This window comes from Scyliorhinus canicula, chromosome 13 (assembly GCF_902713615.1).
Source record: "Scyliorhinus canicula chromosome 13, sScyCan1.1, whole genome shotgun sequence".
Classification (NCBI taxonomy): Eukaryota; Metazoa; Chordata; class Chondrichthyes; order Carcharhiniformes; family Scyliorhinidae; genus Scyliorhinus; species Scyliorhinus canicula.
Genome location: NC_052158.1, coordinates 49,500,218 through 49,517,161, shown reverse-complemented (window position 1 = coordinate 49,517,161; position 16,944 = coordinate 49,500,218). Strand labels below are relative to the sequence as shown.

The 16,944-nt window shown below is 45.9% G+C and overlaps 1 long non-coding RNA gene across 1 annotated transcript; it reads left to right on the top strand.

The window, feature by feature from the left end:
- The first annotated feature begins 2,972 nt into the window (after positions 1–2,972).
- On the top strand, positions 2,973–5,753 carry LOC119976583. The gene is made up of 2 exons (XR_005462945.1): positions 2,973–3,257; positions 5,070–5,753. It is a non-coding gene; the product is annotated as an uncharacterized LOC119976583 (long non-coding RNA).
- Positions 5,754–16,944: the final 11,191 nt, after the last annotated feature.

Genomic DNA, 16,944 nt, shown 5'->3' with positions numbered 1-16,944 from the left:
TTGCTTCACAGCGCCAGTGTCCCAGGTTCGATTCACCGCTGGGTCACTGTCGGTGGAGTTTGCACGTTCTCCCCGTGTCTGTGGGTTTCCTCCGGGTGCTCCGGTTTCCTCCCACAGTCCCAAGACGTGCAGGTTAGGTGAATTGGCCATGCTAAATTGCGCTCAGTGTCCAAAAAGGTTAAGAGGGGTTATTGGGTTACGGGGATAGGGTGGAAGTGAGAGCTTAAGTGGGTCGATGCAGACTCGATGGGCCGAATGTTCTTCTTTGTTCTTTCCCAGAGGTCAAAGCTATAAGCCTCTGGTGACAGGGTAGTTCCAGGAAAAACATTGCTTTGGGACAGATGAATGTCTTCCTTCGGCACCACTGGGTGTGGGAAGAGAAACAACTAAATACCTATAGAGGTGGTAAGTTCCATAGAACATCGAACAGTACAGCACAGAACAGGCCCTTCGGCCCTCAATGTTGTGCCGAGCCATGATCACCCTACTCAAACCCACGTATCCACCCTATACCCGTAACCCAACAACCCTCCCCCCCCCCCCTAACCTTACTTTTATTAGGACACTACGGGCAATTTAGCATGGCCAATCCACCTAACCATCTCAGAAGAGGCATCCTCTTCTTCCAGAAAATGTCCTTTTGCTGTTAGCAGTGAAAAGAAAATGACAAAAAAAGGCACTGAATTACACCATCTGGGGTTGATTTGATTGTAAATAATCTCAAGGAAGAGGTGAACATTTGACAGAACATGAATACTGTTCTGAGTAATAGATGCTGGAACTGCTGGAGGTAGACAAGCTGAGTGGACTGAGAGCTGCTGTACAACACCAGACTGAAAGGGGCAGCAATGAAAGGTCAAGATGTGAATGATTCTGCCATAATTCTTGTCACCAGGGCAGAGACATTTTCACAGTTCAGTACATGAATCAATTTAAATCTCTTGTGCTGAAAAATCTCTTACATCCACAAAATCCCATCTCTGATAAACAAATACCGAATCCTCTCAGACCAAACTCACTTCCCGAGGCCTGGGTCTGACTGTGGCTCCGACGTGGAAAACTTCCCCCCCCCCCCCCCCCCCGCCCCCCCACCTCCCATTCTACAGGTGCTTATGTTCCACAGGATCTTTCTTCCGACCTATTTTATCTCACCCTATCAGCAGATCCTTTATTCCTTTCTCCAAGATCTACTTACTGGCTTCCCACCAAATACATCACTTTTCCCCAAACATTCCCTGTGGGAGCAAGATGCACATTCTAATCATTCTATTGGGAAAGATGTTTCTCCGGAATTCCTCATTGGATTTATTATTGACCATCTTATATTTCTGGACCCTAGTATTGGATTCTCCTGCACAAGTGGAAACATTGTTTCTCCATTGACTCCCAAACTCTTAATTTTATAATTCATTGTTTTAAAAATTTCTATGCTACCCCCCCCCCCCCCCCCCCCCTCACCCTTCTCTTTTCTAGGGAAAAGTGTGCTATCATGTTCAGTCCTTTCTGATAGTTATAGTTATAATCTCTTGATTCTAAATATCATCCTTATTAATGTTTTTTGCACCTTCTCCAATTCCTTTGTCCTTTTCAATATATTGATCTGAACTGTGCACGGCTTTCAGAAGTGTGGCCCAGAGAAGGTTCTAGACACATTTAACATCATGTCTCTGCTTTTCAGTTCTCATCCTCCAAAAATGGACCCCAGTGTTATTGTTTTATTTTTCTTTTATAAAATGTCTTGTTGAGCTGTCTTGTTACTTTTAATAATGAATAAATCTATAGTTCTGCCTTTGCAAATATGACCTTTGATCCTCCATAATCTCTCCAATTGAAATAATTTGTCCACATTAAGTCATACTGTGTTATTTTCAAAGCTCCATCAAATCAGCCCATAGTCTCCACTTCCCTAAAGTGCACGCCGAGAATCATTGCAATGCAGGAGGCATTGGGCCCATCGAGCCTGCACCGACTCTGTCAAAGAACACCCTGGGCTGGATTCTCCTCCCCGCTGCGCCACATTTCTGCCCCGACCCGCCGGCGGGATTCTCCGTTACAGCGGCCGGTCAATGGGGTTTCCCATTGTGGGGCAGCCCCACACCGTTGGGAAACTCCCGGGCGTCGGCAAAACGGAGAATCCTACTGGTGGAGAATCCCGCCTCAATCTAGACCCACAGCCCATTCCATCCCTGTAACCCAGTCGACCTTCTGGACACTAAGAAGCAATTTAGCATGGCCAATCCACCAAACCCAGGCACTGTCAAAGTCGGGGGCGCGACCCACTGGTGGGCCGAGGGCGGGTGTCGGGAGGGTCGGGAGGTCCATTGCGGCGCTCCTGATCGCGCAAATCCACACGCAACAGCTGCAGCAGCCTGCTTTTAATAATACTGGCTGCAAGCGGCCTTCAAAATGTTCACGAGCATATATTTTTTTAAAGCGGCCACACTACGCACCGATGAGCGGGTACGCATGTGCAGTGCGGCCGCATTTTTAAAAATCTCTTTGCAGCCTTTTTGAACGCCGTTCGAGGCGGCATTGTTAAAAGCCGGCTGCAAACAGTTTGGGCGAATTATGTGATTGGTTGCTTTCTGAACTTTGATGCTGATGAATGTCATAATATGCCCTTATGCACGTCATGATGTAAAAGCAGGCAGTGACAGACACCTAGGTGAGCCAATCAACATACAGAACAGAACACAACCAATCACCAGACAGAACACCAGAGGGGGGCTTCCAACTATAAAACACACGAGGCATCAGCACTCTGCCTCTTTCCACTGGTGACAACTGTAGTGACAGTCAGGGTGTACAAATCATTCAACACCTTCCACACGTGGATCAGAGCTAGCCTGCTCTAGATAGTTAGAGTTAGTTTACTTAGAGTAATAGAGAGTCAACCCACAGGCAGCTGTGTGCTTCATTACTGAAGTTCAATAAATCTTAGTGAACCAACGCCTATGTTTGGTGTACGCTTTATCGTTTATCTGCATCATGTTGCCGTCTGTGTTACCCAATTGTGAATAACACGACAATGAAGTGGAAGTCTCTTACTCCAAGAATGGTGAGTGATCCAACGATGGTTTCACCGTATCTGTAACTTCAACCAAGAGCTGATCCAGCTGAGAGACCTGTTTACTCGGTGCTTTGTGCTGAGCTGTTTGATTGGCTGTGTGTTGGATATTGAGGGTGTTTATTGGAAGCATTTCCCTTCTGATTTACAGACTGAGTTTTGTGGATGGATCATTCCTGAATATGAGAAGGTGAGGTGTAGTTATCTGGGAGGGACAGAACACATTTATTGAAATGTCTTTTAATGTCTTCTTTAAAGATTTTACCTGAAGGCCTTGGCCTTTTCCAGACCCTTTTGGTCTTGGATATGTTAGTTTTGCCTAGTGCTGTGCCTGAGAGCTGAAATTGTGATCTGCAGTCTGAGTGAGTGCCCAAAGAAGTATCGGCATCGAGAGAGAGCCGCTGCGGTGAAATGGTGTTGACTGTTTCCTTGTGTCCGGTGTAGTCAGAGTCCTGGTACTGTAAAACGGTGTTGACTGTTTCCTCGTGTCCAGTGTAGCAAGAGAACCGGTCCGATAAAACAGTATCAACCATTTTCTAGAATCTATGGTAGTGAGAGAACCGGTGCAGTAAATCGGTATTGACCATTTCCTTGTGTCCAGTGTAGTGAGCGAGCTGGTGCAGTAAAACGTTATCGACCATTTCCTAGTGCCCAGCATAGTGAGAGAACCAGTGCGGTAAAAAGGTATTGATCTTTTCCTGGTGTCCAGTGTAGTGAGAGAATCGGTGCAGTTAAACGGTATTAACCTTTTCCTGGTGTCCGGTGTAGTGAGAGAACTGGTGTGGTAAAACAGTATTGAGCGTTTCCTAGTGTCCGATGTAGTCAGGGAACCAGTGTGTTAAGATGTGTAGGCTGTTTCCTAGTCTCCAGTGTAGTGAGAGGACCAGTGTGGTAAAACATAGAACATAGAACGATACAGCGCAGTACAGGCCCTTCGGCCCTCGATGTTGCACCGACATGGAAAAAATCTAAAGGCCATCTAACCTACACTATGCCCTTATCATCCATATGCTTATCCAATAAATTTTTAAATGCCCTCAATGTTGGCATGTTCACTACTGTTGCAGGTAGGGCATTCCACGGCCTCACCACACCAAAACGGTATCAACTGGTTCCCTGTGTCCAGTGTGGTGAGAGAATAGGTGCAGAAAAACAGTATCAACTGGTTCCTTCTGTCCATTGTAGTGAGAGAACTGGTGTGGTAAAACAGTATCAACCTTTTCCTAGTCTCTGGTTTAGTGAGAGAACTAGTGTGATTAAAAAGTATCCACTGTTTCCTATTGTTAGGTGTAGTGAGAAAACCAGTGCAGTAAAATGGTGTTGGCCATATCTTGGTGTCCATTGTAGCGAGAGAACTGGTGCGGTAAAACAATATTGGCCATTTCCTAGTGTCCGGTATAGTGAGAGAAATGAGGCGGTTAAACAGTATCGACAGTTTCCTGGTGTCTGGTACAGAAACCGTCCAGTAAAATAGTATCAACCGTTTCTTAGTGTCTGATGTAGTGAAAGAATAGGTGCAGTAAAACGGTATCAACTGGTTCCTAGTGTCCAGAGTAATGAGACAACTGGTGCGGTAAAGCGGTATCGACCGTTTCCTCGTGTCTAAAGTAATGAGAGAACCAGTGCGGTAAAACAGCATTGACTGTTTCCTAGTGTCCAATGTAGTGAGAGAACCAGTGGGATGAACATTATCGAGTACCCGAGTGTCCGGTGTAATAAGAGAACCGGTGTGGTAAAACGGTATTGACTGTTTCTGAGTGTCCAGTGTAGTGAGAGAACCAGTGCGGTAAAACGGTATTGACTGTTTCCGAGTGTCCGGTGTAGTGAGAGAACCAGTGCGGTAAAACGGTGTTGACTTTTACCAAGTGTTGGGTGCAGTGAGAGAACTGGTGTGGTAAAACGGTGTTGATGTTGTAAGATTAGGTAAACCAGGTAAATTAGGGAAATTAGCTTTTGACAGAGTAATCGGATTTGAAACGTTAGCTCTTTTCTCTCCTTACAGATGCTGCCAGAACTACTGAGATTTTCCAGCATTTTCTCTTTCGTTTCCGATTCCAGCATCCGCAGTAATTTGCTTTTATCCAGTGTTGAAGCTGGAAAACATTGGAGAGCAGATTGGTGGCTCCAGGAAGTCTACAAGATTCTTACAGGTTCAAGCCCCAGCCTTTATCGCGCAAACCATCCTGATGGGGAACGGTTAACGCCTCATGAAGGCCATCCTGAACCATTCCTTACTGGCGGGAGGAGCCAGCCAAAATTGTAATGGTCGCTTCTTTTAAAATATTGGACTCAGAGCAGAAGCATAGAGCAGAAGAACACAGAAGAGAGAGAAGTCAGTTAGTTGGTGGGCAAGCAAGAAGTGAAAACGACCCGGGGACCGATAGAAGACACCAACAATCAACCAACTTCGATTGCTGCAAACAACTGAAAAGACTTTAAAATTAACTCGACCCCAGGATTGGTGAAAATATCTTTTCGGTCCCCAGAAATACCCAATAAGCTAGGTGTTGAGGAATGGTGGTTGGGATTTGTGTAAATCTGTGTAAATTTAAAGTTATTCGTTGTGCCGCAATAGTCCTTTTTTTCTTCCATATTAAAGGAGCGGATTGTGTCTGTGCATTTGGACTGGTCTGGTTGACTTCTTCCCTTCCTGAATAAAATTAATAAAATTTGGCCTTTTGTGTCACCCACTCGTCTCTCTTTTCATTCCGGTGAATCATAGAGTCAGAACATAATTCCGAAGTCTAGAACCGTAAAGGTCGGGGCGCCTCGAAAACGCTCACTCAGGTGGGTTCACTGGTCAGGCATAAACAGTGACCAACTCTCTCTCCTGCGAAGTTGTCCCAGTGTGACACTTCCACAGTTTACCACCGCGTGCAGAAGAGAGAGATACACACGTCCAAGAGTTGTAGCTGAGACCACCGCTTCTGGAGTAAACAAATCCTTGCAGTGTTTCCTAGTGTCCGGTGTAGTGAGAGAACCAGTGCAATGAAACGGTATTGACTTTCTTTGTGTCCACTGTAGTGAGAGAACCTGCACGGTAAAACGGTATCCATAAACTTCCTGCAGCGCAGAAGGAGGCCAATTGGACCATCGAGTCTTCACCGACCCTCTGAACGAACCCCACCCGATCCCCGTAACCTAACCTAACCTTTTGGACACTAATTTAGCATGCCCAATCCAACTAACCTGCACATCTTTGGACTGGGAGGAAACCGGAGCACCCGATGGACACCTGCGCAGACAGGGGGAGAAAGTACAAACTCCACACAGACTGTCACCCAAGGCTGGAATTGAAGCCGGGTCCCTGGTGTTGTGAGGCAGCATACTGTGCCACCATGCCACCCCCGTCGGTATCGACCGTTTCCTAATGTGCTGTGTAGTAAGGCAACCGGTAACGTAAAATGTTACTGAATGTTTTCTAGTGTCCGGTATGTAATGATATGTATAGTACAAGTGCAGTAAAGGGTTAACATCAGAAACTATGTGTAACTCAACACTAGATGGCGTTACTAAGTTATATGTAAGGCAGCATCTCTAGGAATTCTGGAAGATGATAAGAAGCTGATGAGAGCAGAGTGAGAATTCATTGTAGAGATATAGCACAAGGTCAAGTTATAGTGTAGTTTAATAGTTAGAGAGAATATTGATTACTGTCCTCCAGGTTCTGTATCATTAGTTTATTATCTCTTATTTAGTAAAAGTAAACCTAATCAAGTCTAGTTTGTAATTTGAATCGCTTATTGTCACGAGCAGGCTTCAATGAAGTTACTGTGAAAAGCCCCTAGTCACCACATTCCGGCACCTGTCCGGGGAGGCTGGTATGGGAATCGAACCGTGCTGCTGGCCTGCTGGGTCTGCTTTAAAAGCCAGCGATTTAGCTGAGTGAGCTAAACCAGCCCCATTGGTTACTATTATTCTTTTCTTACTAGGAGATGGATGCCTCCCTGTTCCACAGTTCACTTACTACTATTATGGGAGCGGCGTTTTCAGAACCCCAAAATGTATCATGGAGTTCAACCAACCTCTCCCTTTAATGTATTGTTGCTTTTGAAGAACACGGCTTGGTCTCCAGGTATAGAATTACAATTATGGACACGTGGCTTTTTACACACAAAACAATGTTTATTCCATGAATTCAACTTAACCTTAAAATAAACATAGGATCTCTTAACACCGTTTACTTCAAAGATAACCCCGAAAATAATGCAACACTAAATAATCCCTCAAAATGTTCCTTCAAACCTCCAAAAGACTTAACATCTTTAAACAGAAACATATCAGGTTAAAGACATTACTATTATGAGTTTAAATCACCCAGACGATTCAGAGATAGCCTTTCATGGCAGAGATCATGGCAGATCCAGCTCCCTGCAAACACAGACACACCCAAGCTCTTTTCCTCAAAACTGGCTTTTCCTTTCAAACAGCTCACAGCAACCCAGCCAGGCACTTTTCAGCTGCTCTCTCTCAAACTGAAACTAAAAGCAGAAGTGAGCTCAACTCAGCTACCCCCACCTTCTGACATCACTTCAGTAATATGAGCTGCTACATTTCTTAAAGGTACATTGCTTACACATTCATTTCTTAAAGGTACTCTCACATGACACGATCCCAGACATGAAGACATGGTCAAAATTATTTTATTGCACCGGTTCTCTCATGACACAGGACACGAGGAAAGTCAATACTGTTTTACCGCATCGGTTTCTTGACTATATCCGACACGAGGAAATGGTCAATATTGTTTTTACGCATCGGTTCTCTCACTACATCATACACTAGTAAACGGTCAATGCCATTTTACCACCCCGATTCTTTCACTATACCGTGTTATATTCCTTGCCGTTTCCTCCAAGATAGCCAGATATGTAGTGTTGACAAAGAATATAAAAATAAGGGGCGAGATTCTCCCGTAACCGGCGGGGCGGGGGGTCCCGGCGGGACGGAGTGGCGTGAACCACTCCCACGGCGGACCTCCGCACCTTTAGGGGCGAGGCCTGCCCCGGAGTGGTTGGCGTCCAGCGGCCAGCATGGAAGGCCTTTGGCGGCGTGCCAGCTGGGGCTGAAGGGACTCCGCCGGCTGGCGCGGGTCAACGCATGCTTCGCGGAGGACCACAGTGGCCGACGCGTAGGAAAAGAGTGCCCCTACGGCACAGGCCCGCCCGCGGATCGGTGGTGTGTGGCGTTTCAGCACTTTGAGTGACAGGCCTCGCAGTGAGGATTGTGAGTTGGATTAAAGAATCCCATTGGGCCGATCGTATTGACTAAATTTCCCTTCATGCCACAGAGACCTCTCATAACTACAGTTGTCTGTTCTAAAGCTATTAATGTACATTTTAATATCAATATGAATAAAAACCATTTCATTTTTCTCACTTCAATGGTTGTTTATTAAGTTTACTACCAGGGTGTCCTCACCAGTAAATGGCCCATGAAAGTATACCCGCCCCTGTGCCTGAGAACATATTAATATCCCCTTTTCCTGGTGGGGCTGGTATCTTACTCAGTGTCAATAACCCATCCAATGAACACAGGACAAGTATCCAAACTGTCAGGGTGGTTAGCACCTTCCTTGTTTGTCACCCTGCTCGAGGTCAGCTTTTTAGTTTACATCCTGCTGGGGGTGATTTCTACATATACCAATGAATTCACACGGGAAAACTGTTCACGTGTGAGGTGTGTCACAAATCATTCTCACAACCATCATCCCTCCCCATACAGGAACGCACCCACACAGGGGAGAAAGGATTCACATGTGAGGTATGTGACAAATCATTCTCACAATCATCATCCCTCCGCCTACACCAACAGACCCACACAGGGGAGAAATCTTTCACTTGTGAGGTGTGTGGCCAATCATTCTCACAGGCAGGCAGCCTCTGCACACATAAATGCATCCATGCAGGGGATAGACCATTCAGGTGCAAGTTGTGAGGCGAATCAGTTCCTCAGGCAGGGATCCTCCGTGCACATAAATGCTTCCACACAGGGGAGAAACCATTCACATGTGCAGTGTGCAACAAATTATAATTGAGGTTATCAAGCTTTCTGGCACCACACAGGTGTGAGGTGTGTGACAAATCATTCTCGTTGGCAGGTATCTGCATAAACGTATCCACATGAGGTTCATTCGTGAGTTCTGTGAGAAATCACTCTCAATGTCCACAAGTCTCCTGCTCCATCAGAGGAGCCATAACCTGGAGTAACCCTTTGAAAGTGAGATTTATGATTACGTTTTTGTGACACCTTCGATACTCCAAGTGCAACCAGTGGACTCACCTAGGGTTGGAAATCATCAGGTTCAATGTTTGTCATAAGGCTTTCTCACGGTCAACATATCTCCTGGTCTCAGGAGTTATCGACCCAGCAGCAACATTAAATCTGACAGACAAGGAAATACCGGTGATGACATGGAGATGGAGGTCGAACGTTGTGAAGCTGCTGCTCAACGTTTTGGTTTTTTGAACTTTAATGCCCAATCCCAGGGGCAATTTTTGAATAAGTCAGTGTAGAAAGATAATAGATAGGGGTGTGATATCAAAGGCCCAGATGAACATAGAACATAGAACACAGAAAAATACAGCACAGAACAGGCCCTTCGGCCCACGATGTTGTGCCGAACCTTTGTCCTAGATTAATCATAGATTATCATAGAATTTACAGTGCAGAAGGAGGCCATTCGGACCATCGAGTCTGTACCGGCTCTTGGAAAGACCACCATACCCAAGGTCAACACCTCCACCCTATCCCCATAATGCAATAACTCCACCCAACACTAAGGGCAATTTTGGACACAAAGGGGAATTTATCATGATCGCAAGAGGGGGGGAGCGAACATAAATCCAGTCAAGTGATTTAATGTCTCAGGCGGGAAAAAAGATGGCGGGGAAGGAACACAATATGGCGCCACTCTCCTCACGGTGGAATCTCTGATCGAGGTGATGTCCAGAGAGTTGAGAGGCTGTTTGCCAAGCGTATTATGGTAATGCGAAGGGAAATGATGACTCTGATGAAAACGTGGGAGGAGGATGGCCCCAATAAAGGGACTTGAGTCGATGAATGCGGCCGAGATAAGAGAGCAAGGAGAGAAGTTGAAAGGGATGGAGGAGGCTGTGTCGCAGCACAGCGACCAGTTCTGTCTATGGTGAGGAATTGTGTAAGGTGGCAGAGGCATATAAAGGGCTCAAAGCTAAGGTGGAGGACCTGAAGAACAGGTCAAGGAGGCAAAATCTTTGGATCGTGGTCTGCTGGGTAGGTGAGGACCCAAGGCCGACTGAATACTTCACAAAGATGCTGGCAGAGTTGATGGGGGAGGGGGAAGAACCCTCCCGGTATGTGCTGGACAGGGCACATTGGTCGCTGAGGCAGAAACCAAAAGCTGCCAAAGCAGTTATACTTTGATTCCACAAGTATCATACCAAGGAAAAGATCGTAATTTGGGTGAAGCAAAGGTGAGAGGTGAAGTGGGAGGGTGCTGGTATACATATATACCAACATTTGATGGGGGAATTGTTGAGAAGATGGGAAGCCTTTGGACCAGTGAAGGCGGCACTCCACAACAAATGTGTGCGGTTTGGAGTGGTCTATCCCACGAAGTTGAGGGTGATGTACAACTCGAAGGATCTCTACTTTGGAATGGTGGAGGTGGTAGAGGAGGTGTTAAGTATCTGGGGGTGCAGGTGGCTTGGGATTGGGCAGGGCTCCGGAAGTGTAATTTGGTGGAGAGGGTGAAGTCTGATTTGGTGAGGTGGGACAATCTCCCTTTGTCACTGGCAAGGCAGGTGCAGGCTGTCAAAATGAATGTGTTCCCATGTTTCCTGTTTTGTTCCAGTGCTTGCCGGTCTTTCTACCTAAATTGTTCTTCAAGGGGATGGATGAGTTGATTTCCTCATTCATTTTGGGGGAGCGGGGGGAAGGTGTCTAGGATTAGGAAGGTGATATTACAGAGGGGACAGCAGAAGTGGGGTGGGAGACAAAGCCTCTCAAACTTGCTTTATTATTATTCTGCAGCAAATGCTGAGAAGGTGAGAGGATGGTGTAATGACGGGAAGGCTCTGTGGGTAGGGACGGAGGCGGGCTCTTGTAGGGGGCCAGGGTTGTGGACGTTGGCAATTGCACCGCTGTGATGACCCTCAGAAAATATTTGGGGAGTTAGGTGGTGATGGCCACACTGATGATTTGGAGGCAGTTTAGGCTGTACTTTAAATTAAGGGCTGGGTCAGGAGAGATGCCGATTAATGGGAATCATGTGTTTGGGCCAGGAGGGTCGATGCGAGATTTGGAGGTTGGGCAGAGAAGGGTAGCAATGAAATGAAGGATTTGTTCCTTGGGGGTGGATTTGCGAGTCTGGAAAAGTTGGGAGAGAAATCTGGGTTGTCACAGGTTTGGGTACATGCAGGTATGGGGTTTCACTAGGAACGTATTCCTGACGTTCCCAGTAGCGCCGGCCTCCTTGTTCTTAGAGAAGGTGTCATCTTGGAGAAGGAAGTCGTCTTGCCGATTTAGGGGAGGATCCTGGAGGAGGTTGGGGTGTTCCTGGAGGAAATTAAGATGAAATGGGAAGAGGAGTTGGGGATGGTATGAGGTGCTACGGAGAGTGAATGCCTCTACTTCTTCTGCGAGTTTGGGACTAATACAGCTGAAGGTAGTGTACAGGGCGCACCTCATAAAATCAAGGATGAGCAAGCTGTTCGAGGGGATGGAAGATGTCTGTGAGTGATGTGGGAGTGGGCCTGTGAATCATGTCTATATGGTTTGGTCCTGTTCGAAACTAGAAAACTTTGGGGATTGGTATTCAGGACAATTTAGGAGTCTTACGTTTGGATATAAAGCCTGACCACCTAGAAGCCATATTTGGGGTGTTGGACCAGCTAGAGCTGCAGGTGGACAGGGGGGTGGGGGGTGGGGGAAGATATTTTAGCCTTTGTCTCATTGATCACACGGGTCTTGGGGTTGAGGTCAGCCTCTCCACCCTGTGCCTCGGCGTCGCAAAGGGGATTTACTGTACTTTTTGACCCAAGATAAGGTAAAGTTCGAGCTGAGGGGGGGTGAAAGAGGTTTCTACAATTGTTGGCGTTTATTTATTATGCACTTCTGGGAGTTGCTAACCGTTGACTTTTGGGGGGTGGGGGGAGGGGGAGTTGGGGAGGTCTTGATTGGATTGGATTGGATTTGTTTATTGTCACGTGTACCGAGGTACAGTGAAAAGTATTTTTCTGCAAGCAGCTCAACAGATCATTCAGTACATGGGAAGAAAAGGGAATTAAACAAAATTCAAGAAAATACATAATAGGGCAACACAAGATATACAATGTAACTACATAAGCATTGAAATCGGATGAAGCATATAGGGTGTAGTGTTAATGATGTTAGTCAGTAAGAGGGTCATTTTGGAGTCTGGTGACAGTGGGGAAGAAGCTGTTTTTGAGTCTGTTTGTGTGTGTTCTCAGACTTCTGTATCTCCTGCCCGATGGAAGAAGTTGAAAAAGTGAGTAAGCCGGGTGGGAGGGATCCTTGATTATGCTGCCTGCTTTCCCCAGGCAGCGGGAGGTGTAGATGGAGTCCATGGATGGGAGGCAGGTTCATGTGATGGACTGGGCTGTATTCACGACTCTCTGAAGTTCCTTGCGGTCCTGGGCCGAGCAGTTGCCATACCAGGCTGTGATGCAGCCCGAAAGGATGCTTTGTATGGTGCATCAGTAAAAGTTGGTAAAGGTTAATGTGGACATGCCGAATTTCCTTAGTTTCCTGAGGTAGTATAGACGCTGTTGTGCTTTCTTGGTGATAGCGTCGACGTGAGTGGACCAGGACAGATTTTTGGTGACGTGCACCCCTCAGAATTTGAAACTGCTAACCATCTCCACCTCGGCCCTGTTGATGCTGACAGGGGTGTGTACAGTACTTTGCTTCCTGAATTCAATGACCAGCTCTTTAGTTTTGCTGGCATTGAGGGAGAGATTGTTGTCGTTACATCACTCCACTAGGTTCTCCATCTCCCTCCTGTATTCTGACTCATCGTTATTTGAGATCCGGCCGACTATGGTCGTATCGTCAGCAAACTTGTATCAGTTGGAACCAAGTTGAGATGTATCTCCTGTAAGAAAATCACCTCCATTCTCAAACTTTTCAGGTATATAAAAACCTATTAGCTCTTTCATCTCTTTTCTCCCCCTACAGATGCTGCCAGACCTGCTGAGATTTTCCAGCATTTTCTCTTTCGTTTCAGATTCCGGCATCCGCAGTAATTTGCTTTTATCCAGTATGAAAACCTAGTACCTCTTGACCAGTCAGTTGATCCCACGGATAGTGCACGTCACAATTCTTAGCGGAGGCATACGCCTCCATCTACCCCCCCACCACCCCCCGCTATTTCCACCAACATGTCCCTTTTGATCTGCCTTGCCCAATCCATCTGAAACGGGCTATTTCCAAGATGACCCCTACATCTGCGCATGACCACACTTATCCTCCAAACCCACCACATCGCACTCCCTCCTGTCTCCACCAACCCCACCTTAGCCTGCATAGCAGGTCTCTAACCACCCAGAATAATGACACAACCCAAAGGGCCCCATTGAACATACCCCTCGCACAGATATACATCGGAATTCATAAATAACCTCCTCCCAAAAAACAAAAAGTGTTGGGGGAGGGGGGGGGAGGGGGGAGCGATCGCCTCCCTTACAAACTTACAGCTTCTGAAAATAGCCCCATCAGCAACCCAGAACAAGAGTAAATCTCAACTTTTGCAAACTTAACTCTTTCATCCTGTACTTCCCCTCAGTTCTCCCCCAGCTTATGATCCCTTAATAAGTCTGTCCTCCTCTGGCATCTCAAGATAATACCATCATGAGTTACCCAGAACCAGGTCGGGTATAGTACCCCAAAATGAATCTGTCATCTGTACACTGCTTTGGGACTTGTTGAAGCCCGCCTGCCTCTTCATCAGCTCCGCACCAATGGCCTGATAAATCCAGACTCAATTACCCTCCCATTCACAGAGTCACTTTGCCCTGGCCCACCTCAGGTTCTTCTCCTTGTCCAAAAACTTGTGCATCCACACAATCACCGCTTGAGGTGGCTCCCCTGTCCTTGGCTTCTGCCTCAGGGACCTATGGGGCCAGCCCACCTGTGGGGAATTTGTCCAACACCTTCTCCACCAACCTGGCCAACATCTTTGAAACATACTTTATGGTACTCATTCCCTCCACACATTCCGGCAGACCCTCAATTCGCAGATTTGGTCATTTTGACCTGTTCTCCTGCTCCTCCACCTTCGACTGCAGCAATTTGCATAGATCTCCCACAATCGCCGCCTCCAAGGACACAGTACAGTCACTCTGATCAGGCACCACCTTTTCCACCTCCCAGATTGTCACCCTTTGCGCTTTGAGGCACTTTTCCACCCAATCCAGAGATCTTAAGAGGTGCCTCAATTGCCTTTGACCAGTCACTGTGCATTTCCTTCCTCTGCTGTCGAAATTCCTCCTTGATGAAGCTCATCAATTGCTCCCTCTGAGGCTTTCCTGACAACGACGACCCTTCCCACTCCACCATTTTCACAATTGGTACTGCCCCACAGGTCTCCACCAACTCCTTAGTCAGGTCTTTCACTCTCTTCAGCCAGGTCTGATAGCCAGTAGACATGCCAATCCAGGAGAGAACTTCTCTCACACTTTCCATTCCACTTTTCTGCCAAATCTACCCAATGCACAGTGAAAAAAATGTCTTTGAGCAGCCCTGCGTGCGACCACTCACTCCATGGCCGCCACCATAAGTCATAACACTGCACTGATGATTAAACTATTGCTCCTGTTTTTGTGAAAGAAATTAGAATCTGCGGGACTATAGTTTGCTGAAATAATTGCTGGCCACAGCCCGTAGACTGGTGTCATGAATATAACTGTTGTTGGTGCCTGAACGCCCAAAAACCCTGAGTGTAGTTTGAAGAGCCACCTTGAATCGGTGCAATCAGCAGAATCTCACCACTCACGTTATTGCCATCTGGGTGCCGTGGTCATTTCTGTGATTGTGACCAGCTTACTAGGTGATGTTTAATAAACCAATGTTAAAGGTTGCAAAATTTCAGTTCACTTTTGACGTAACTTCCATTCAAAATTCCTGATGCAGTCAAATTCAGCTGTATTATGTTGATTAAAGCAACAAGGAATTTAACCACATAAAATATTTTTTAAAATGCTGTGACAAATAGAAAGCAATCTCAGGATTGCGAACTGATCGGTTTCATGGTCATGCAGTGTGTGAACATGGAGAATTTCTGCATTCCTTTTCCAATATTCCAACTGCTTCAATCAACAGTGACGGTGAGAGTGGGTGGAATGTTTGTACAGGGAGCCCAAAACTTCCAGAACTCTTGAGTGTGGTCTTGAAAACAACTTTAACCCATGTTCCTGGAATTATCCATCTGGAGTTGGACATTAAAGATCCAATGGCATTATGGTGTAGAAGAGTGAGGAAGTTGTTTCCGATGTCCCGGTTAATATGAATTCCACAATCAGTAACACAAAAACAGATTATTCGGTCATTATCACATTGCTGTTTGTGGGATATTGCTATTGTCTCAACAATCTAGTTCATTATTCATGTTTCAGAAAATTGCTTTTAGTTTCCGGAATGGATGTTTTAACTGTCTATAAATGGGAGCATATCTGAGAAACTGGTAATATTTCTGTTGTAAATGCAATTCGAACAAGCTTGGAGTTAAGTAATGTAAAAAGCTAGCCTCTGTTTACCTTTCTGGGTGAAGGGTAGCAGTGCAAAAGTATTATATAATAGAAGGTCAACTTTAAGTTTGAAATGGAACCAAAAGGTCTACCATTCAATAAATTATTTAAATAATGTCTAGTTTCCAGTAATAAAAGAAACTGAAAACAGTTGAGTGAAATGAAAAATGAAATGAAATGAAAATCACTTTTTATCACAAGTAATCTTCAAATGAAATTACTGTAAAAAGCCCCCAGTCGCCACATTCCGGCGCCTGTTCGGGGAGGCTGGTATGGGAATTGAACCACACTGGTGGCCTGCCTTTGTCTGCTTTAAAAGCCAACTATTTAGCCCTGTGCTAAACCAGCCCCTGGAACATTGGAGTGAACATTGGGAGTTTCTTCATGCACCAAGTGAGTTTGGAGAAGGGATAATCACATACATTAGAGTTGTTAATTATTCATATGGGTTACAGAATCAGAGTTTAATAGAAGGTTACTTTGTTTAATTTAGCTAGGTGTTTGCTCACAGAAGGCAGTTGCAGTTTTGCTTTGGTGCAGACAGTAGCTCATTGGATTGAGAGAGCCAATAGGAGATGATTGTTTATCAGGCCTGCACTTCAAAGTCAAGAAAAAACTAACCAACATGTAGAATGTGGGTCTGACTCAAGCACAAATTGGGATTTTGTGAAAGAAAAGCAGATGAAAAATTTGCCTGGAAAAAATTGACACTGGTCCTCACAGAGACTTGTGGCAGAAAGCAATCAGCAGTTAGCTTGGAAGCTCTACATGGGCAGCTTAGTTTCTGCTGGAATGTTGTGAGGTTATCAAGAAAAGATTAGCAGGGTTGCTCAGTCAACAAGCAAGGAGATCAGCTGAAACAAGAAGAATTAAAGTGATTTTTTGATTGATGTGGCATGCCTTTGACTAGGTTTCGAAAAAGTGAATGAACCTTGAAGATTCTTGTCTATATTAGGGAATTGTTGGGGAGGCGGGGAGCAAGAAGTAGAACTGAATTCATAACGTAAGTAAAGTCACCATAGTCCCAGATGACCGTAGGCTGCTTTCCCCTTTCAAGGGGTGAGCTGATTCGTGATGATTTTACATGAGGATCACCACACCTCAGGCAAGGGGCAAAGTTGAGAAGGCGGG